We start from the raw sequence: 22,665 nt of genomic DNA on the forward strand, positions 1-22,665 counted from the left end.
TCTCATTCTGTTTACGCCAATTTCTGACTCTACCATTTGAATGTCTCAACAGAAATCGAGACTCATCAGACCAGGCAACATTTTTCCAGTCTTCAACTGTCCAATTTTGGTGAGCTCGTGCAAATTGTAGCCTCTTTTTCCTATTTGAAGTGGAGATGAGTGGTACCCGGTGGGGTCTTCTGCTGTTGTAGCCCATCCACCTCAAGGTTATGCATGTTGTGGCTTCACAAATGCTTTGCTGCATACCTCGGTTGTAACGAGTGGTTATTTCAGTCAAAGTTGCTCTTCTATCAGCTTGAATCAGTCGGCCCATTCTCCTCTGACCTCTAGTATCAACAAGGCATTTTCGCCCACAGGACTGCCGCATACTGGATGTTTTTCCCTTTTCACACCATTCTTTGTAAACCCTAGAAATGGTTGTGCGTGAAAATCCCAGGAACTGAGCAGATTGTGAAATACTCAGACCGGCCCGTCTGGCACCAACAACCATGCCACGCTCAAAATTGCTTAAATCACCTTTCTTTCCCATTCTGACATTCAGTTTGGAGTTCAGGAGATTGTCTTGACCAGGACCACACCCCTAAATGCATTGACGCAACTGCCATGTGATTGGTTGATTAGATAATTGCATTAATGAGAAATTGAACAGGTGTTCCTAATAATCCTTTAGGTGAGTGTATATCTGTCTGTTTTGACCAGATATGCTTATGTACTGCTCTCCTGTTGTCTTCTTTACTCACTTCACATATTCTTAGGATTACACTGACACAACTGGTAACAGTGACATATGTGTTACCTGCCTTTTCGTGGAGTGGAAATAGACAATAATTCTAGCTGCTAATGTGTAGAACAGGCTGATTCAAACTGCTTTGCCTTTTCGCCTCATTCTTATAGTGCTATTTCCCCCTCTTCTGGCAGACAAGGCAAGTCCCAGACTGGCACAGCACATAAGAGCGTGCTTTACATCCAGAAGGCTAACACAATTTGCCATGCCTCACCTAAATCCTGTCTGGTGTCCAATGAGTTGTGGCCATAATCTTACTCAGCTAGCTCTGTGTAACAAGGTGTGTCTGTTGACTGAGGCACACCTTAGCTAAAAGGTCAGGCAGAAGAGGAAACACAAAACTTTATTTTCGTTATCGAAACCCAAACAGCACAAAATAAAATAAAATTGATAGACCCATGTGTTCTGTCAGCTCCCATGTGCCTGATTGAGGAGTTCCTTTAAGTAAGGCTACACAGTAGTACCATTTTTTTTTTATTCCATTATCTCTCTAATTGAACACGGCTTTCTGTTCTTTATCCTCTCAGGTAACACGTTCAGCAGGCACTAGGTAGTTCAATCTTTAGTATTAGAAGCTCACGTGACTTGGCAGCCTCAGTCTCTGAAATGCACATGTCTGTGGCCAGCAGTGTTACAGCATGTTGGTATTTGTTGTGAGCCATGGTTGATAAGACGCACTGCTTGCTTTCAAACGTTACTTTATTATGCACATTTCCACAGTGAACATCATCCCAAAGGCCATTACAGGTAAGGTGTAGTTGTTTTCATTTTTTACAGTAAGATAAGTGACAAGTTAAATTATGTAACACCAGCCAATTTATAGTTTAGCATCCAGCTCCTTAACCAAGGAAATACGGCATCCAGTCCACCTCTAGTGAAAGGGAAACAAGTTTTTAACCTTTTTCTAACACTGGTAGATGAAACTCATGTTGCTTAGCATTCAGTATTTTACTAATTAAGGCATGTTTATTACATTGGTGCACTTTGTAATGTCTGTGGTATTTTTAGGCTAGTGCCCTTTTTGAGCTGTGCTATTCAATGCTGCAGAGAAAGTGCACAATTGACTTTAAACTTCAAGATGGTGATTCAGTATGCAATCCTGAGTAGCTCACATAAGCAGCCTACGTCTCTCTCTAAACTTTACATTTACGACCAGTGATTAATGTCATGATTTTGATCTTAATTTCTAATCTCTCCTTTTAGATTTTTATTTCTCTAGTACTAATTGGGCATGTTTCATCTTGGATCCTCTTGGGAATTCTTTTTGCTCTTTTTCCTGTTTCTTGTTCAGTTTCAAAATACATTTGATAAAAATGTATGTGTAAGCATAAATACCTTCTTACACATGCTAAATACAATTGATTGTCATGTGTGGGTATGGGCGGGTAGGGTGTCTGTCCTTGCACTCTAAATGCGCAGCAGGAAACAACATTAGACAGGGTGAAAGTGAGTTGCATGCCAGTTCACTCACACTTTAAAGTCACCAGTTAACTTAACATGCAAGTATTTGTGGAGATGGGAGGAAAACAGGCGTGAGTATTCATGGGCAAAATATGCAAACAGCACATGGACAACGACTAGGTGGATTTGAATACTGTTTCCACAATTGCAATATAAGAGACAGTGAGTTGGGAAGATGGATGGATGGCTGGATGGTTCATGGTCATTTTCTATATTGAGATTACAAGTTTTCTGTGATCATGTGGGTTTTTCTTCAGGTACTCCCACAAACCGAAGACATGCGTGCTGGGCTATTGGGCTACTCTCAGTTTCCCATTTTAAGGTGACTACGGTGTGTAAATGAATGCACCTTTCAATGGACCATCGCCATTTAATGCATTTGGTAAATGGATGGATTGTACTACATTTATGGACTTGTAATACACTTGAAAGTGGTGTTCAGTACAGAAAGGTGTCATAAAAATCACATTTTGCTTACATATTATAATGTATAATTTGTGAAATGTTTATTTTGTTTTTCTGTGGACAGTGTTCTTGCTATGGACAAAGCATCAAAGTCTACCGTATCATGGCTATCAAAGTTTTGTTCAGTATAAATTCATTGCAGTCCACTAAACTGACTCCATCTAATATCTGCATCTTGCCAATCTACTCCTTCATACCATGCTGTTTAAAAATGTCAGTAAATTTTTTTTAGGAGCAAATAGATTATGAAGATATTAAGTCATTGAAAATAATTTCCAGGAAAAATGATGGTTGTCCTCCTTCACATATTTTCTGCCAGTGAGTATCAGTCAGCTTTGAGCTGCATTTTTATACAAGACATACTGAATTACAAAACCCTACATCATTTCCAGGAAATGGATTCTCTAGCTTTGTCAAATGCCAGTCTAATCTCATCTAAAGTCCCTGATTTTGGGCTATGTCATTCAGACTTGCAGGTCTGACAGGATTTCTCCCTCTCTGCTTTTTTCTTAAAGGAAAAATGTACCGTGATCACCGCAGAATCCTTACTTGGTGTGTGCGCCACTGAGAACACTGCATTAATCCACCTTTGCTCACACACCAACACAGTTAAGAGTATTTAGGTCCAGTGCCCAAAATGATAACTCAGCAGTCCTGCTCAGAGCTCATGCCCCACATAAAGACACCTCAGACAGCATATCTGGGATTTTAAGGTCAGACTGACTGCAAAGTGATGGTGTCTACCATGGGAGCAACTCATGGATCCCCTGTGGTGCATAAATAGTCATAAAACCCACTGTGTTAAAGAACCAGGTTTCCCATATAATGTTAGGAGGCTCAGTGGATCTGCAGGACAAGACTATAGCAGCTACCAGTTGGAGGAACATTAGTGACTGACATTTGGGTTTCCTCAAAAACAAACGTGTAAGGAAGGGAAGTGATTGAGCCTGGCAAAAGCATAGTTGGCCTCTGTGAATGATGTCACTGGGATGGCAAAGAAGCTCCTCAATATTCTAATGAAGTGAAGACCCACCTGACATTGTTGTGGCTACTCGAAACAGCCAATATGGCTCATTGGTGTTACATGTGAGATATTGTAGTCTGTATGTTTTGGTGGACTGTGATGTGAGTTGAATTTTCAAAAAGTGAAATTAGAACGTGTGTTACAATTACTAGCAGATGTCTCCAAGCAAAACCCCAAAGTAGACTGAAGTACAACATTGTGGATTCTGATCTGGGCAAAGACCAGAAGACCACCACTTTGCCTTTGTGCAGAGGGATTTGATGGAAGTTGTTAAAGCTCTGTAAATGTGACTTGGGATTGTTATTGCTGAATACAAGGAAAGGCAAGTTTGAGTAAATGAAGGTGACCAAACAAAGAAATCTTGAAAAACTAGCTAGAATTTCATATTCAAAAACTCTGTTTGATCTTTCACCAAACCCAGTAACAGTACTCACAGTCAATGTTGTTATGCCAGAAACCTAAGGTCTAACTAATGAAGACAACAAACCCTGAATGTTAACAAAACTCACAAGAACTTTTGTTATATCCCCAAAGTCAGATACTAGGAAGTGAATTACACCAACCTTTAAACCATTGTTCTGGTAAGTCATGTGTCACAACCTTTGAAACTGCACCCTCAAACAACAGGTTACCACATCATAGCAGTAAAGCCACAAAATAGCCAACACCCAAGGGCAAACAAAACTCCATTCGAAAGATGCAAACAATTTGCGAATTAATTGAAAGAACATCCTAGCTAACAATAAGGTAAGAATCAAATTCTCTGACTCAAAAACATAAATATAGCTATAAGAAATTAGCAAAAGAACTCTTGGAAACATATAAAAAATTATGAAAAGATTAAAAGATTATGAATCAGATTATAACAGTACCAAGCAGAGGGTTGACTGTATATCTGCATTTAAAGAGGTCTCTGATTGAAGCTGCAGGACTCTGTTCCTCTGTTTGGAAATTAAGAGTAGTGTCCACATTTTTATTGTTAACTTTGTTGTGTTAAAGGTAAATGTAGGACTTCGTCAAAGGTGTGTCATGTCTCCCCTCCTGTTCTTGAATTTCAAAGGCAGGATATCAAGAAGAGTATCCAATGGGTAAACCGTAAAAAAAGATAACTGCCATTTGCAAATCATGATGTCATTGTAGGCATCTCTAACTATGATCTCATGTTTGCCCCAGTCAGTGAGAATCAGCAGCTCCAAACCTTTGAATAATCTTTTTTCCTGGAAAAGAACAGCCAATAGGATTGACTACTGGATTGATGCAATAGCACCATGTGAGACGTGCTTGAAGGTGCTGTTGAAGTCCTCAGACAAAGCCCCCAGTTCACAGGGCACTCTACTAACCTTAAAGTGTGGTCATGAGCTTTGTGTAGTCTAGTCACCAAATGAGCAATGTTGTTAATGAAATTAGCTTCCTCATTTGGGCTGCCAGCCTCAATTTCTTTGATCCAGAATTGTAATGGATAAGAACTGATTCTACTCCATAATTATAGGCTGTACTTGAGGTTGTTTGGACATTTAATGGGAATATCTCTTGAGCAGCTCTCATGGGCATTGTACTGGGCACAGCTCATTGGGAGGAGACTAGAGGCAAACCCAAGAAGTGCTACAGGAATGAGATACCTCAAGTGGCCTGGTTGTGCCTGGCTGACGCTGTACACTGTTGTGGGGAAAGGAAAGTCTGATCAGCCTGTCAGCACTGCGATTCTCTGCAAGACAAAGCAGCACAGAAGATTAGATTTCTGACAGAAATTACAGCCATTAAGCTCTTAGGATAAGCCTCTACTAGCTTTGCACATCTGGACAGTGCTATTTTTGCACTCCCTCAAGTGATATTGGTAGCATTGGTGAACTGCAATTTTCCGCTACAGATGTAAGGAACAGCAGCATCATCACTGTAAACTATCCAAAAAAATTATGACAATATAGTAAATACAGTACATATATACAGTAGCACTGGCTTCCAGTCATAATGTTTGGGAAATCCAGTGTTGCTCAGTATACAGAGTGAATCAAAATGAATTGAATATGTATTACTCAGTAATTTAGAATTATGGGAACATGTAGTGTAAAATCTGTAAACAAACTCTCAGTTTTCTCTTACTGTTACGAATGCTAAGTATGTGGCACACACCAAGCCTATAGTCTAACTCATCCCAGACGCTTTGTAGAAAGTGGTTCACTGTTGACATTGGCAGCCACAATGTGTTCCCTCATTTCCTCAATCTACAAAATCTGGACGGAAATTAAGGGTAACACTAGAATCCTATTATATAATGCGAAGTTAGTGAGTAATGCATTTGTGAAAGTGTTCAGTTATTTTTTTACTCATCTGACGTGCTAATTTTAAAAATAATGTGAGTCTTAGGCAGATTTAGTTCAAAGTAATGATGCTGCTGCAGTTGGTATTATCTGTGAAATAATATAAGCTCAATGTGTGTCAATGTGTATACATGTCTCTATTCAGGTTTTGTATTCTGCTCTATTAACTTTAGATCTTATCACCAGCAAAATATAGTTAATTGTGGAGCAGTAAGTAATGAACTGGGTTTCATGTATAAATAGTTTCATACTACAGTACTTTATTTTACTATCAGTTTTAACCAAATCTGTATCTTTACAGGCACTTGTTAAGTAATATTATACCTATAAAATATCTCCACAGGCGGTTATTAGTCTTATGCGAAGGATATGTGACTTGTGTCCTGTTTTTGTTAAAGGAATGTATTGGAGTTTAAAAGATAGGTTGATGCTGATAAAGACAATGAAAGATCTCTGTGAGCAATAACGCTGATAATATGTTTGCTAACTGAGCTGAATTAGTCCTCTTTGTGGCCTCTCTGAAGTGTCCTTGTGGTCCTAGTAGTTGCTTTGGAGGACGGCCTGTTTGGTGACCTGAATGTGCTTTGCTGGATGTTCACTGGCTTGCAGGTTTTCTTCTGCCCTTAATCTCCTTGTACTCCACTTTAACTTCTAGTTTTGCCTCAAATGCTTCTCTGTCTCCATGTTGTAGTTTTTGTTAAAATTTCTGTTAAGCCATTAGAAGGTTTGTCAGAGTCAGCTGTGCTGTACTGTACTGTACTGTACTCAGACACGTGGAAAATATCTCTAGTATACATATGAGGCCTTCATTCATGTGCTAAGTGATGTCTGAAAGAAACCGGCTGTACAAGAGACCATTCAGATGAACCAAAGAAAGGGGATGGATAATAATGGAAATAACCATTTTCTGTTATTATTTATAATTATTTTAGGAGGACTTTTCAGAGTGGGAGGCACATTGACTCAGTGACTACTATTGCTTTGAAGTTTACATATTTATTCCTCCCTTGTGGCTATAATTTTTTTCTGGGCACTTTAGTTTTCTCCTCATCCCACAGACTTGTATGTCAGGTTGACTGGCAGCCTTAAGTCAATGTGTGCATGTATGCATGTACCTTAAAATCGACTGGCATCCTGTCCTGGGTTGGTACCAGTGTAGCACCAGATACTGCTGGGAAAGAGTCTGGCCCATTGCCACACTGTTTTGGAAAGAACTGGTCTGGAAGATGAAAAAATGAATGAGTAAGTGAGTGTGCCCCATTACCTGGCTGGCACCCAGTCCGCAGCAGGTTTCCTGCATTACAACTAGAGCACACTGTTGTTAGGAAAGGTCCTGGCCTTCTCTAAGCCTTAATTTAATTAAGGGATACATTTAGTATTTTTCAAATCAAAGTTGTTTCTTCACAAATATGTTTTATATGTATTTGCCATACAAACTGTTTTCTAAAGTTAGCCATTTTCTATAAATTTAAAAAAAAAACCTTGCTTGCACTGGTGCTTTACAGTGGAAGCTATGCACCATTTTAAAATGGCTGAATCCCTTAATAGTGGTGTTTTCTTGTCAACACATTACACATATACTGTAAACTGCTTTACAATGTGCATGCATTCGTAACTGTCTTGGATATACTGTATTCTGTAAGTTTTTAAGCTTCTAGTTTCTGGTGGTGCCTCATGCCACATTGTTATGTGCTAATATGAGCATCATATTTTTGAAAACTTATAAAAAATGCTTAACTTTAGAACACAATTTTGTGTTGCAAATGCATATATGCTATGTTGGTGAAGAAATAACTTCAACTTAATACTAAACTTATCCTTTAAACAGATCTGAGGAGGATATGTAATTTCAATTTTTTATTATCTTTTGGTGACATGCTGTAAAAGTGAAAATATGGGCCTGATTAGCCTTAGAAGGATCGTGTTCCCATGGTGTTTAATGTTTTTTGACAGAATATAACAAATTGTCAAAAAGGAAAAGATACCGTATTGTGTCTGTCCACACCAGTTGTCTGCAGTACAGTCAGGAGGCCTTTCACAAAATCCTTGTCAACGGGCACCTTATAAAAAGACAGTTAATGTTCTTGTGGTGTGATAACTCCCTCTGCTGGTAAACTGTAGCACTGCAGTGCATGTTGACCAGAAAACATTTCAAATACTGTATGCAAGGTCCATAAAATGGCTAGAAGGTGGATGAATGGATATTCTGAACAGCCATAACATGAGACATGGGAGCAAGATCAAACAGATTAGCATTTCATGACAAATGATGCTTCTTTTCAGAAAACAAACAATATGTTGGGGTCTGGAAAAAAGTTAGAAAACCTTACAACTAATTAAAATTTAGGGAGATCAAATGTGGCACCAATAGCATTCTCAGTGACACTAAAGTCTAAGAAATATTTGAGGCTGGTCTGAGCTGCTTAATTTGTAATGCAGCAAACCTGGGAGGAAAAGGCAGATTTGATCACAGATGGTAGCAGTTTTTATTTCCAAAAACTGAATCAAGAGAAACTGCAGTAAAGAAGTTTCTGTTTGAAAATTGTAATATATCCATCTATTATCCAACCTGCTATATCCCAACTACAGGGTCACGGTGGTCTGCTGGAGCCAATCCCAGCCAACACAGGGCGCAAGGCAGGAAACAAACCCTGGGCAGGGCGCCAGCCCACCGCAGGGCACACACACACACCAAGCACACACTGGGGACAATTTAGGATCGCCAATCCACCTAACCTGCATGTCTTTGGATTGTGGGAGGAAACCGGAGTATCTGGAGGAAACCCACGCAGACATGGGGAGAACATCTAAACTCCACGCAGGGAGGACCTGTGAAGCACCACCGCGCTGGCCAAATGTAATGTAATGTATATATATATATATATTTTTTTTTTTTTACAGCATACAATATACAGTATATCTTTTGATTTGATTATGTGACTACAGGATCCAACTGGTGGCAGGTTGTTGTATCTCCAAAAGCAGTTTCTTTGAATTTATTGCAGATGAGTGCAGGACTCTTCCAACCATGTAACAGAAATATTAACCAGGAAAGTATAGAAACCCCACCTAAAAACCTGTAAAAACCCTTGACATCCCACTATCTTTCCTGAGTATATGCAAATCACCATCATGAAGTGAATATCCTTACAATAAACCTCAGCTTACAGCTCAAAAAAACTAAGTGCCATTATTGGGGATGCCCGTGCCCACTGTGACAAGTGTGTAACTGCTGTCAGTGGCTCCAGAACTCTGTGGAAATTTCACATCTACAACACTGTGCGAGTCATCATGTTGGGGTAGCTTAGCCCAGCATATTAATGAGGCACATTGGACAGGAAACAAAGGAGATGACTTAGCACCACCAGAGAGGACTGACTCTTGGTAAGGAGTGTCCTTTACTTGTTTGCTTACTGACAGAGAACGGCCACCTCACTCATGTTCTGAATTACTCTGCAGTTGGCCTTAATATTCTTAATTAAAAAAATAAAAATGTCCTGGAAACATGCATGTCATGCTTCCACCTCGTCTGGTTTCCTTTACTCATGAGGAGTGACAAATATAGTACACAACATGCAAAAGCTACAACTTTGGCTCTTTTTTTGTTTTCCCTTTCACCTTTGTTATCAACTAATGAATCCACTACCAGCCTCCACTAAAAGTGGCCCATTAGTGGACTTCATGATGGCCTGATGTCACGCCAATTTAAACATCTTAAAATGTTAGTGCTGGTCATTTCAGGATATGAGGCAACTTTTGGATACTTTTTGAAAATAAGTCAGCAGCAATTTGAGAAATGAGCACTCATTTTTACAATCTGATAGCAGGTATCATGATCCCTCTTTTAAAGTTTGAGTTTTTATATGTAGTGAATTTCTTGGTGGTCACTTTATAAAGCAATTTATACTGAAATGCTAGAAGCACCAATCCAATGTGTGTATATACGTTTTGGGCCCAGTCTGTTCAACTGAGGCTGTCAATGCCATGTGTAGCCATTGCAGGCATACAGAATCATCAAGCATGACTACAGATCTGTCTTTATCACAGTCATCCCTCCTCTCCAGCTATTTAAACCGACAGATGAACATGGGTATTAATCAGTCCTTTTATTGGTGTCAAATTTTCTTTCATGGGAAGCAGATGGTGAAGTTGGAGGACATCCTCTGTAGGTCTCTCATACAGAACATCATTGACCCTTGCTACTCATTTACTTTTTTTACATGAAAGCACTTTGACAATATTAGAGGTTCACCATCCAAATTCTCTGTGTTTATAGATGAGGTAAAAGTACTGGGTGATGGTGTAACTATCAAGAAAGCACAATAATTTTGGGTGACTTTAATTAAGGCAAAAATGACTTTAGGATTGTTGTGGGAATCCTGGAGAATTTCAAGCACCTGGGTGTTAATCCTCTTTCAGCCCCCTAACGTGGCCCTTCAACATGACTGTGACTGTGAAGAACACTCAGCAGAAGCCATTTTTTTCTGAGACAATTGAAGATGTTTGTATTGTCATGGTACGGTTCTATTATTGAAAGTGTTTTGACTTTTTCCACTACAGTTGGACATGACAGTCATTTTGTCAAAGGACACAAAACAAATAGAGAGAGTGGTTTGCATAATTTCTGACATCACCGGTTGTCACCTCCATACTGTGGATGCCCTTTCTTCATTTTCTGACTAAAACAGAAATCCTTTCTGACCAGCCCCACTCCACCCACCCTCTGTTCAGTCCTATGCTGGGTAAGGCTTATGACAAGCAGGACCAGGACAATCAGATTTCATCATAGTACTGGTTGTGGATGCACTATTTTAACATCTTGATGTTAAGAGTTGTCTACAATAACTTAACAAATGTCTTAAGTGTGTTTATTTAAATTGTTAGGTCATGGGCTGTTGGAAAATGGAGATTACTGTTGCCATGTCATGTTATTATTTTGTACAGATGTTTTATTTGAATGAGCTTCACTAAATCAAATTCCAACGAACCGATGGTGTCATGCCAATAAAGCATTTACTTTTTATGTGACTCTAGGCATAGGTGGGCATTTGCCCAGGCTGATCTGGTTTAGCCTGCCTCATGCCCAATGCTCCCAGGCCAGACTACAGTTTCCTTAAAGCCTGTAATGGATTAAATTGATTCTGCAAATGGGCAGGATGAGTTTAGCCTAATTCTGTTCAGTGTTCATTTAGTTAGGTCACAGCTACAGTGAAATCTATTTTGTTTCTTCAAGTTTTCTGCCTTTGCACCCAAACATCACCTCTTTTGTTTGTTTGTTTGTCTTTTTTGCTTCTGCAGAGATCAGGATCCTAACCACACTGTAGGTGCGCAATGACAGAAGTGGAGCCAGTGCTGGACTTTGCCTCTTCCAGTCGCTCTGGCCGTCGTAATGCACTCCCCGACATCCTGGGATCACCTGCAGGAGTCAGCCCCGCAGACCTGCCGCTCAAACTGGCCGAGCTGTCACTTGCAGGTCAAGTTGCTTTTCAAAGTGGCCCTGCCACAGACGTTAGCATAGACAACTCTGAATTCATTTGTCTAGGTCTGCAGTATTACTTTTCTCCAGAAGGTGGCACACATTTATTTAGCTATGTTAGTTTTGCAGAAACTGACTTACAAATCTTTGTGTTATGCTGTCATTTTCTGCATCTTGTTTTGGTCTACCCACTCATTCATGGAGATGAAATAGGCAGGCAGAGAATTAAATTGAATTCAGTTCAAGTTAAAAGAAGGCTACTGTTATTTTTAATAGTTAACTTGCTTTAGAAACTGAATAATAAGACCGTAAGCATAAAGAAAGTCATTTTATGAAACACAAAGTTTGCATTAAAAAAAAAACTGTTACTTGATAAAAATTAGAAGTGTGTCCCATTTTAAAAAAGGATTTGAAATAAACTGCCTTGCTGTCCACAAGCTGCTCTTACAATACAGTCAATACAGAAATGTTTCATGCATGGCTGGACATTTGCTTTTCTCTGACATCCCTTTCTTACTGTTGTTTTTGTACCAGCAGATGGAACAGAGGGGGTGCAGTCACCCTCTTCCGAAGCGCCCCCTCAACCTGAAGAGAGTGCCGAGTTGAAGGATGGATCATAAAGGACCACGGTGAGGAGAGAAAAATGTAACCCGGGAGCAGGACTGCCGTGGGCCAATTGCAATTTAGTCATGTGACCTAGTGTCCTATTCTGGGTACCCCAGTGGCTATGTGAGCCTTTTAGACCCTGATCATCAAAGTGATGAAAGGAGTTGGAGAAGGGGAGTTCAGGGAGTGGCCAGCACAACTACTCATCAGAATGTAATGCAGGAATGTCATGCAGAAGGACATTGCAAATTGAGAAGAACAAATTAACACCAAAAGACAATTCTTTACTGTCTGTCAGGTAGCAGACATGATGCTACTGAGCTGAATGGACAATGGCGCAGTCAACGTAATTCCACCTTCAAACTTCCTGTTTTCCTACAGCGATGGATTTTGGTGCTGAATTGTTTTGTATTCTGTATTTCATTCATTCAATTACGTATCATTTATTTATTCACGTATATAAAGACAGACATGAGTACATATATAAAGAGACATATGTAATGAGGCAGACCATCCTTACAGCAGCAAAAACAGCATAAAGGCGTGTGGTGAATTTATTTTCATTTTACAGAAGTACGTGTCAGGCATACTGAAAAACAAAACCTATCCATAGTGAAGCTCCATTTTGGATATCCCTTCTATTTTTAAATGAGCCCCTTTGACTCTTGGATCTCATGGGTCCAAACCGACAATCCACACTCACTAGATGAACCCTTAGATAAGCACACAGCTGTCGGCCTTTAGCCATGTCTGTTCTTTAATGTCTTGTCTTCTCTACAGATGCTGTCCTATCTGCCTTAACTATTTGTCTTTTATAAGTCTGCCACAGAGGAGAGCACCGTGCTGTACGATTGTGACTATGCGCCCACACGTATACACACAAGTACTGAAACTGTTTTGAATATGACATTCCTCATTTTTTACAGTTGATAAACACACTACCAGATAAATTAATATCTTGAAATTATCCTGGTTTTAAGCATTTGTATGGATGAATGTGAAATAACCCAGTGCTTCCTGTCTGGGGCTGCTGTGCACATTGTAGCCTGACTGGCCATATAGTTTCAAAAATGGATAAACATCAGGAAATGGACAGATGAGTATATGTGTGTATATTTAATAAGGTGGGTAAGAACAGGCTAGTGAATGCTCCAAACGTCCTGTATGATTTTAAGTAGCCAACCCTGTGGGTCGCCCTGACCTAACCTGAATAAATTTCAAAATGAGGGCCTTATTAATAAACCAAAGTGCAGTAGCATTAATGAATGAGGGTGAAAACACAAAATGATAAACACCTTTCAGGTACTTCAGGGCCAACCCTCTGTGCATGGGAGCAGTTGACCTACTTATCCCAAGACCAAAACATGTCTTATCGCTGCTGTCTTCAACTTGATGTTTAAATCACTTTCCCTCCTGCACAAATGTCTTGCTGCTATAACACTGTAAGTTGAACATGTTTTAGCAGAAGTGCTCATTTAAAATGCATCCTGAACTTCACTTATAGGTCATCACCAGAGCTACTTCTAAGTCCCAGGATCAACAGACATCCCATAGACATAAGCGTGTCGTGAACACTACTCTGATGGCAGGCTCTTAGTCCTCCTTTAAGATCTTTGTGGAAAGTCTGTGAATTTCCCTGCAGGAAGACAAAGAAGTGAGAGCCTGCTGTGGCCACTGTTGGCCTGTGAAATGAAGCTCAGAACAATTAGGCTAAGGGTCTAGCAGCGCCACTGCTTGGAAACCTACAGAGAAATGTGCACCTTAAGACCTGGTGTGCTATTACATCTTTAGATATTTTGTACATTTTGTAAAAAAGGTACCTGAGCTTTCTTCTCTTTAGATAGCACAATTTGAAATTGTAAATGGAGACCTTTTCTGATGATCCTGAATGTGGCAGCCTGCAGTCCTCTTGCAGCATTTGTGCAGATAACACAACCCACTTTTTCTGTTGATGATACCCTCTTATCAATTTTTCACCTGGAAGTGGATATGTCATGCCAAGCTCTAAAATCCTGAACCTTTTAAAATTAGACATAATAATAAAAGAGGATACCAGTTATATTAGGCCATGACCTGTTTAAAGTGATTATATATAAACAGCCCACAAGACAATTTCACAGTAACTAGAACTAGTAGGCTAGGAACGACCAAGAAATATGTGTGTTGGTGTATGCATGTGTATAATGTGGACAGTTCACATGTTATAGTAAATACTGTCTATACACATAACTACGTGGGACCAAGATTTTAATGCATTATTCATAATTCAGTGTCTAATAGCAAATAGAAACCAAACAAATGCTGTCTGTAAATGTGTGAGCTCTGCAAAGGAGGTGAGGGCTGCAACCTGGCAGGTGAATTCAAGAATCCATGATTAATTACGACTGACTATGCTCTGCTTAAGATGCGGACAAGGGGAGAACTGGGACATCGATTATCAAATATAGTGGGGGAATAACACCTATTAAGGTGCTGAGGCTGGCATGTGCCAGGTGTCCCTTCTGTACACATTAAATTACAGCCTTTTCAGGGCTAAGTCTGTGATATCTATTAATTAAATTCAATCTGGACCTGTTAAATCCAGCCATAGTCATCTATTCAGACTTGTTAGAGACAGCAACAGGAGTCCATTTGCTAGGCAGCACTTTTCATATCTGATTTAGTACCTTCCCAATTTGTTACATAGGAATTTTCATATCTACCTATCTAATGTACAACATTTTGTAAACTGTCTTTCATAACTGTTTATCTGTTGATATATATAGCATCTTTCATCACTATCCATCTACAGTTTCTATTATTGTGCATTCTGTCAATTCTCATTACACACAATGCCTCTATCTATCTATCTATAACTGAGCACCTTCCCTATGTCTCTATCTCTTGTATAGCACCTTTCATCATAACTGTTTTTATGTTACAGTTATACCGCATATATACCCACATTTTGTTCCTGAACCATATGTTAAAGGGTACAGTTAATACTGCACCTGTAAATACTGTAACACAATCACTAAATTGACAATGCTGTTTCATACATTTGAGGACTGAGATCATATTCACCCATTGTGTGTGCACACACACACACACCTTTCTCAACAATAACTGTTTCTGCTCTGTACAGTGCTGTAATATATGAGAATAATTTAAAAAGGGAAAATCAATATTCTAGTGCTAGTGTCTGATGTAAAAATTTGCGTGGTTTTGGGAACCTTTGGACAGCTGTCTAATGGAGACATGTTTGGTTAATGTGCAGAATACATGTGGGACACTTTGGTGAAAATTATGAGAGGGGACTTTTCACTTGCAACTGGGCCAACATGGCACCTGTGATAACAATAATCACTGCCAAGAAACCTCCAGTGGTGTGGCAGTTCTGCTGGGAGGACGGGGGTTAATCTGCTGTGTTAAACCACTGACTGATTAGTGTGTATATAAAGAAATGATAAAAAAAAAAAAAAAGTTTGCAAAAGTCTGAAAATGTTGGATTTTTACTTTATGTACAAATCAAAAACACTTACTTGTGAGCAGCGCTACAAATAACCTTGTTTTTAAGCTGGGTTCTGTAATGAACAAATTTGAATACATTTTGCAAGTCTGTGTGATATTTTTTCACGCTGTCCTGCTCGATTGATGCCTTGTTTTTGAGTTGGCCTTTTCACCCGCTGCTGCCTCTCTACATCTACAACTGTTTCCTGTCGATACAATGGCCGCCCAACCCTGTGATTAATGATTTTCACCTTTGTAACTCTTCAAGGTTGTTCATGCTGACTGCTCCTTACCAAATAACAACAGCAGACCAAAAGCTTTGTTCATATACAGCACCCTAACATTTAATGATTTTTTGGTTTTCTATAGACAGCCTTTTTGTTATTTATAAACCTGGATTCATTAAGTTAGAAGTAATTGTTAGAAACTAGTGAAACGGGCACAATGATAGAACTGTAAGAAAATGTAAGTAAAAAACAGAAAAAGGGAATCTATATCTTACCATGATATTCGAATTTCAGAATATACTGCAGAATCATCTGACATGTGGCCATGTTATTGGATGTGTCAAGTGAACATTTCTTCATAGTGTAATTAATTTATATTGTTACTAATTGTTTCTGTCTTTATTTTATGGACTGAGGTTGTATAAAACTACATTTGTAGTCTTTAGTGTAGATACTAAAGACTAAATATTTGTTTATAAACAGTGTTTCTATTGAACTGTCTTCTTTCTTAATGAGGTGGGTGTAATGCGCCAACATGATGGTAAATCGTACCATTAATCCTAAAACAATGCGGGTGAAATCTGGTGGAGACGCAATCCTGGCATTTATACAGGCAAATGAATGGAATGATCTGTGTAATGTTTTTTGAATGTACTGTATATAATAGAGTCCAGTCATTAACTGCTGCTAGCCCTTATGGCCCTCCGCTGATTCAACATTCTAGCTTGTCTTTCTTTTTCTCGTTCCACCCTTCACTTTTCACTTCTTTCAAATGTCCTGATCTTTCATCATCTGAAGAAGAATTGATTTGATTTTGTATAAAATTCTGTGGGGATTAATTCAAAGTAACTCATTTTTAAAAGATATTCTTGTGGAAGGCTCATGACATGAGTGGCACTGACACATTTAAACACTGCCGAATTACTCCTGGGCACAGATGGACACCAGATGTTTTGTCATTTTATATATATAATGATTTTGCTGTCTGATATTTCAATTTAGAACTGCTAAATTGAGTTCAGCTCTTGGCCTGTGTAGCTTTTTGGCACTTATCCTAAAGACAAACTCTAGACTTTGTTTGACTGACACTCCTGTGACCCTCCCTTAGTTTTATGGCTTAGAAATATGGATGAATATGTTAGTCCTTCAACACTGGAGTTACTTTTTATTCTTCTCTTATATCAGCCTAAACATCTATACATCACATTTGTTTGTTTAATACTCTCTTTTTACATTTTGGGTCCTACAAAGCACAAGCAAGTGGAATGACTGCTTCCATACATCCAGACATGGGCCCCGGCAGATGCTGAAAGCCATTAGTGGGGACTGTCACTGAACTGATAATCTTGCTACCCTCTTGGTCAGGTTGCTTTAAGTATATGCTATCAGTTAAAATGTTAACTGTGATTTTAAATTGTGAACAACAAAGGCTGTTTAATTCCAGGGCCTTGGCTTATTGCTGGATGAACTTAGATCTTGTTGGATTGCAGTCCTGCTGATAGGCTTTTGGCAGCTGATGCCTTCAGTGCTACTCGGCCCGCCCTGCCTGCGTCTTTCTTATCCTATCAGATCGGCTCCAGAACCGACTTGACCAGAAGCCTACTTTTCCAGCTGTCTGTCTCCTGAGAATTACCTTATGTTTTTCCCATGCATTCTTCAACTCCCCACTCCCCTTATGACCCATTGGCCTCTTCAGGAAGGATATTCTGTGCATCTGCCACCCTCACTGTGACTTTTCTCATATTTCCCTGGAGGCAGCTGTGCTCTGTCCTTAAAGTGTGTCCTCCTGCTGTCATACGTCTTTATGAAAACAAAGCAGCTTTCTGTGGGATTTCTGACTCAACCTTACTTATAGCCTGTTCTTATTTCAGTTGAGAATCAATAAAAGAAGATAGCCTGACCAGTAATGAACCAATTTCCAAAAGATGACGCACACACAGCCTTCCTTCAATACAGAGTGCCAAAGCTATCTCATGGTCGTGATAGATTTCAATGTGTTGGACTGCTGTGATGGACAAGGAATAAAGGAATGGGTTCAGGATTCATCTTGCAGTTCAGTGAAACAACAAAAGTTGTTAACACCCTGCAAAATCTTCGCCAGATCTTTTAAGTCCTGTAATTTGCAAGGTGAAGCCTTCATGGATTGGACTTGTTTTTCCAGAACATCCCACAGATGATCGAACATATTGAGATCTGGGGAATTTAGAGTTCAAGTCCACACCCTGAACTCTGTTCTTAAATCAAACCTGCATGATTTTTGCAGGGCTCATTATCCTGCTGAACGAGGCCACTGACATCACCGAATACCATTGCCATGAAGCGGTGTACTTGGTCTGCAACAATCTTTAGGTAGGTGTTATTTGTCAAAGTAACATTCACGTGAATGTCAGGACCCAAGGTGTCTTAGCAGGACATTGCCTAGAACATCACACTGCTTCCACCGGCTTGCTTTCTTCCCATAGTTCATTCCGAAGCCGACTCTTCCTCAGGTAAAAGACACACACACACACACTGCCATCCACATGATCTAAAAGAAAGCATGATTCATCAGACCAGCCCAACTTCTTCCATTATTCCATGGTCCAGATCTGATGCCCATGTGCCCATTGTAGGCTATTTTAGCAGGGGACTACGCAGCCCCATACATGGTAGGCTACAATGGCACTATGTGTTCTAACACCTTTCTCTCATGGCCACCAATACGTTTTTCAATATTGGTAGCTGTTCTGGGGGATTGGACCAGGCAGGGTAGCTTTTGTTCTCCACGTACATCAGTGAACCTTGGGCACCCATGACCCTGTTGCCAGTTCAGCAGTTGTTCTTTCTTCCTTGGCCCATTTTTGGGGATGTACTGACCATTGCATTCCAGAAATCCCTGTGATTGCCAGTTATCTAGCCATCACAATTTGGTCCTTGTTAAAGTCACTCAGATCCTTACGCTTGCCCATTTTTCCTGGTTATTCAACAGTTTGAATGTTCTGGCTGATCAATTTTTATGGAGTGAGATTTTTGAGACCCTGGCAACCCTCCCAACTGCGCTGTGCACTGAAACGCGGTTAACACAGGTAGAGACTGGTGGTCTGGCGCCAGTGCAACTGCAAGTTTTTAGGATTCCCACATAATGTGTTTGTCACCCAAAGGTTGATGCAGGGAACATATAAAACCAGCCAGTGACCTGGCCTTTCACTTTCTGTCTTCTCTAATCCAGGATGATGTCATATATCTCTTCTCTCTATTATAAAAAAAAATCCTAAAGAGAAACAGTAGGTCGACGAGACGTGATCTTCACGTTAAGATCACGGAAGATACTTAAAACACCTGCGAGACTAAAGAGATTGGCCATGGAGCGTCTCACGGGGACCTTAAACACGAGACTTTGTGCCAAGAGATTGACCCAGGACCATTTCACGATGACGCAGAACATGAGATTCTTGCAAGACAAATAAATAAGAATACGGGCAGCCAGTAACACACTCAGACGTGTAACGGAGACTTTGAGCACACACAGATCCAGGGCTCTCAGCGCATAATAAGCGTATAAGGACAATACGTTATAAATGAAACGTAGACGACTAAGCAAAGAAGAAAGCAGAGCGGAGAAAAGAGACTCAAAAATGTTGTAGAGACAAAAAAGAAAAAGAATAATCTAGGTGTAAATTCAGAAAATAAGGAAAGTAATTATCGGCCCGGAACAAGTGGAATTGGAAAAAAAAAGCACATCCAATCGGGACGTTGGTGCTATACACAGACAGAGCAGGTTAGAGATTATGAAAGCAGTGGAATTCGAAAGGCTCAAAATAAAACATGTTGGTGCAATACACATGTAGAGAAAGTTAAAGAGTATGAAAACAGGAAAATTAGAAAGTATAAAAAAAAAGAAAGTAAAGATCGCAGGAGTGCAAACAAATGGAAATTATTACTCGAAAAAGGGATAATAGTCACTACGGACTAGGTGTCATTGAAACAAAATCAGGACAAAGCGAGGTCAGAAAAAAAAAACAGAGTACAAAACAAAATAAAACGTCATAAAAAGGTTAAAAAACAAGGGGGCCAAACATATGAAGAACAGGTTAGAGATAATGAAAACAGTGGAATTCAAAAGACTCACAAAAAACGTAGGAGCGAAACACATGCAGAGCAAAATACAGAATATGAAAGCAGCAAATAAAAACAGCGTCAAAAAAAAAGAAAGTAAAGATCGTATTTGCGTAAAAAAAGAAATTATTACTCAGAGAAATAACGAAAAGGCGAATAGCGATTGAATATATGGACATAGGTGATATGTCAGAAGTGTGTAAATATTGTAAGGCTTGAAGTTTAATTTAAGAGAATTTCAAAAATGGGGTTTACCTCACATGCATTTATTGGTCATTAACTGCTGATGATGAAGATCGTCTTGTCTCTGCTGAAATTCCAACCAGAGAAACCTATCCTGAATTGTGGTACAAAGTCATTAAACACGTCTCACAGAACTCATTTAAAAGATTCAGCACATTGGGACTTGAAAGATTCCAAATATTGTTTTAACAGAAGTTCTGAAATAAAAGTGAAACTAATGAAATAGCAACAATTCAAAGAAAAAACAAAATCTTAAAAGTGTGTATCCAGAAAAACAAAAACGAATGTTGGCGAGCGGGGGCGAAGCCCCTAGTATACATATATAAAACACTAATGAATGTGTGTCTAGTGCCTCAGAGCTACAGTATGTGATTGGCCAGTATGGCTTTCATGGCGCGGAGTAAGAGGAATACACAAGGAGGAGTAAAGGTGCACGCTAAGAGATTCTCCTTCAAAGTGTAAAATAGGAGTCAAGGAAGGTGCCTTGAAAACAATGACTGAGAAATAGGCCTTACGGGAACACACTCAAGAAAGGGAGTACTGGGGAAGAGGGGTTCAGACACACACAAATACAGAGGACAGGTGATGAAAGTACACAAAGGGCAAAACACAACAAATACTTGTTAAATTATATTACCTGTGACTAGTACCTTAATAAAAGTCTGCGTGTCTGTCTTGTTGCTATGTCTCTGTGGTTGCAAAAAGATGGTGCATCACAATTTTAGTAATGAAATGCATTGCATTTGTCATTCCACACCAAGTCTCCCTTCTTCGACTCATGTTGCCTTCCCCAGACTTATGCGGGAGGAATCGCTAAGTCACTCCAGCTCATGAGCTACTCAGCTACAGTGGGCTTCTTTACCCCTGAGCATCGTCCGCATGCTTTCCTAGGGACTTCCTCCCAGCTGCCTGCCTCCTCTTTCTCTCACACCGGCTCTCTCCCTTACTTGCCTGCTTCTCTGCTTTCTCTAACCTCCATCTCTTTTTTTTTCATCTGTCTCCCCCATGCAGGCTCCTCTTATGCCTGGCCTTCCTAATGGGGTGCAAATGTGAACGCATCACTGCCTCCAAGACAATAATGAGGCACCTGACTGATGCTCGCATTCGCATGTGCCTTCACAATCAGCCAGGCACTTCAACCATCCCCGGAGTGAAATGTGTTTAGATTGGAGCCTGCAGCTTACAGGGTGCAATTATTTATTTTAAATTATCCTGATGTCATGGACCACTTATCACAACGGCACATCACAAATATTAACAATTGTCACACACGTGCGCATGGGAGGCAGCTAAAGGGCTCGGGTAAGGACAGTTCTGAGACATACCAGGATGTGGCAGAGTGCACTGTCTCTTTTTCTTCCTTGCCTGCAGGCCATTCCCGGGAGATTCCGCCTGGCTCTTCTGACGTCACTTCCGGGACCAAGCCTATCGAAGGAGACCTTGCCGGCTCCGGCCTCTGTGATGTCACGTCCGGGCTCGGACCAATGGCTGATTACCTCAATGAGCCCGACCCCTGTGATCTCACTTCCTGTCTTCCCCTTTAAAACCTCCTCCTTTTCCCTAATGCCCTCAGTTCTGTATTGGACTCGGTTTTGTGCACAGCAGTGCTATCATTTGTAGAATTAGAATTAGAATTAGAACAATCTAGACGAGAACAGGCCATTCAGCCCAACAAAGCTCGCCAGTCCTATCCACTTGCTTCCTCCAAGAAAACATCAAGTCGAGTTTTGAAAGTCCCTAACGTCTTACTGTCTACCACACTACTTGGTAACTTATTCCAAGTGTCTATCGTTCTTTGTGTAAAGAAAAACTTCCTAATGTTTGTGCGAAATTTACCCTTAACAAGTTTCCAACTGTGTCCCCGTGTTCTTGATGAGCTCATTTTAAAATACAAGTCTCGATCCACTGTACTAATTCCCTTCATAATTTTAAACACTTCAATCATGTCACCTCTTAATCTTCTTTTGCTTAAACTGTAAAGGCCCAGCTCTTTTAATCTTTCCTCATAATTCAACCCCTGTAGACCTGGAATCAGCGTAGTCGCTCTTCTCTGGACCTTTTCTAGTGCTGCTATGTTCTTTTGTAGCCTGGAGACCAAAACTGCACACAGTACTCAAGATGAGGCCTCACCAGTGCATTATAAAGGTTGAGCATAACCTCCTTGGACTTGTACTCCACAGATCGTGCTATATAACCTAACATTCTGTTAGCCTTCTTAATGGCTTCTGAACACTGTTTGGAAGTTGATAGCTTGGAGTCCACTATGACTCCTAAATCCTTCTCATAAGGTGTACTCTCGATTTTTCGACCGCCCATTGTGTATTCAAACCTAATATTTTTACTTCCTATGTGTAATACTTTACATTTACTGACATTAAATTTCATCTGCCACAAATCTGCCCAAGCCTGTATGCTATCCAAGTCCTTCTGTAATGATATAACGGATTCCAAATTATCTGCTAATCCACCTATCTTGG

The 22,665-nt window shown here is 40.0% G+C and overlaps 1 long non-coding RNA gene across 3 annotated transcripts in view; it reads left to right on the top strand.

The window, feature by feature from the left end:
• The window catches only part of LOC120517434, a 125,113-nt gene extending 109,517 nt beyond the window's left edge, over positions 1-15,596 (top strand). For all 3 annotated transcript variants that reach the window (XR_005631033.1, XR_005631031.1, XR_005631032.1), the window contains 2 exons: positions 11,351-11,525; positions 12,066-15,596. This is a non-coding gene — a long non-coding RNA (uncharacterized LOC120517434). The remainder of the gene's footprint in view (positions 1-11,350; positions 11,526-12,065) is intronic.
• The last annotated feature ends 7,069 nt before the right edge of the window (positions 15,597-22,665 follow it).

Source organism: Polypterus senegalus, chromosome 17 (assembly GCF_016835505.1).
Source record: "Polypterus senegalus isolate Bchr_013 chromosome 17, ASM1683550v1, whole genome shotgun sequence".
In the NCBI taxonomy this organism is placed as follows: domain Eukaryota; kingdom Metazoa; phylum Chordata; class Cladistia; order Polypteriformes; family Polypteridae; genus Polypterus; species Polypterus senegalus.